This window comes from Camelina sativa, chromosome 12, assembly GCF_000633955.1.
Source record: "Camelina sativa cultivar DH55 chromosome 12, Cs, whole genome shotgun sequence".
Taxonomy (NCBI): domain Eukaryota; kingdom Viridiplantae; phylum Streptophyta; class Magnoliopsida; order Brassicales; family Brassicaceae; genus Camelina; species Camelina sativa.
This window is the reverse complement of record NC_025696.1, coordinates 23,344,939-23,346,685: the sequence shown is the minus strand read 5'-3', so window position 1 is coordinate 23,346,685 and position 1,747 is coordinate 23,344,939. Positions and strand designations below refer to the sequence as shown.

General features: G+C 30.5%; 1 pseudogene; it reads right to left on the bottom strand.

The window, feature by feature from the left end:
- LOC104732486 lies at positions 575-1,020 on the bottom strand (annotated as a pseudogene).

Sequence of the window (1,747 nt, the reverse complement as noted above, 5' to 3'; positions counted from 1 at the left end):
CGAGCTAATCAGCTCGGAGGACTTGGGGGGCAACTGTAGTAACCACGATTGTTCACCTCGGGATAACGAAGTAAGGCCCAGACCAAACCATCAAAATGGGCCAAGGCCATGATTCGGATCGGCCCACTAAGCTCGATAGAAGGTTTGGAGCGGAGATAAGTACCCCTCGAGTCAGTTCGCAGTTCGGACTTGGTCAAAAATTTCCGCAATTAATCGAATTGATTAGGACGCGAGGATTACGCAGTGAATTGATTTGGTATTAATTGTAATAGAATGATATAAATACAAAAGAATGGGGACTGTAAATGGGGGTCGAAAAATTTTCTCAGAAGCAATAATACACATTTCATTTTCTACAACACTTTGTCTCTAGATTTAGTTCGGAATTATAACGGTGGTAGGTTCCTCCGTTCAGAAATACTTCGGAAAGAGAATTTAGTTTCAGTTCTCACAATCAATGACTCAAAAAAATGTCCGCAAAAATATAATTATGTGATCATGGCAATAATATGAATAAATTATCTTTAAATATATGTTTTTATTTATATAATTTAAAATACGTAGTAATTGAAGATTAATCTGTCATGATCGGACTAGAAGTAGGAGAATCATTTTGAAATTCCAAATTGATTTTGCAGCAACAACAGGAAAAGCAAATGTTACACAGTCTCCTCCTTTGTAACCAAGAGATAAGCACTTTGCATTACATGCAACTCTGCTGCTACATCCATATCTCCAATCCTGACATGGCTTCCGTTTTCCTGTTATGTATGTTTATAAAAAAAAATTGCAAGAATAAGTACATAAAAATAAATTAATATTTTAAAATTAAATGACCAATACTAATACAAATATTTGTGTTCACTGACTTTAACTAAATTACTAAGGACATCTCAAAACTTATTTTTTGAACTAAAATCAATACGTAATAATTGGGATACTTGATGTTATGGGCAATAGCACGAGAGTAAATATCATAAGGAAAGGTAATATAATAGCTGAAAATTTCTTGGTAGCCATTATTTATATTTCTGAAAATAAAGAAAAAAATCTCTTTAGTAATTACCTTTTAATTTCACAAAAATAAACATATAAGAAAGTTAGATTCAAAATTATTTTTCACATAAGAAAATTATAGTATAAAAATTTATGTTGCCTTCTTCAACATAAAACTTTTAACTTGTGGTACTTGCATATCTGTAATTTGATTTACCTTTCTTCTCTATGGTATCTATACTATTAAAAGGGAAGCATTTTTAATAAGTAACATAGACTAAAAAATTATTACATGAAATGCCAAATATATATTAAATGGATTACGGTTAGCCAAAAAATCAGAGCCAAACAGGTATTAATTGATATTTTAGTGTAGATGAACTTAAAGAGAACAAATAAAAATTATAGCCAAACAATATGATTGCACGATATTAAAGTGTATATTTCCGAAAGTTAAACAAATCTTCCCACAAATCTACCCACGTAAACATATATTAAATGGATTACGGTTAGCCAAAAAATCAGAGCCAAACAGGTATTAATTGATATTTTAGTGTAGATGAACTTAAAGAGAACAAATAAAAATTGTAGCCAAACAATATGATTGCACGATATTAAAGTGTATATTTCCTAAAGTTAAACAAATCTTCCCACAAATCTACCCACGTATTTAGCATGTCAACCTTTAATGTAACATATAACAATTCAAATTATATTGTTACGATTAGGAGATTACAATATTATAATATCT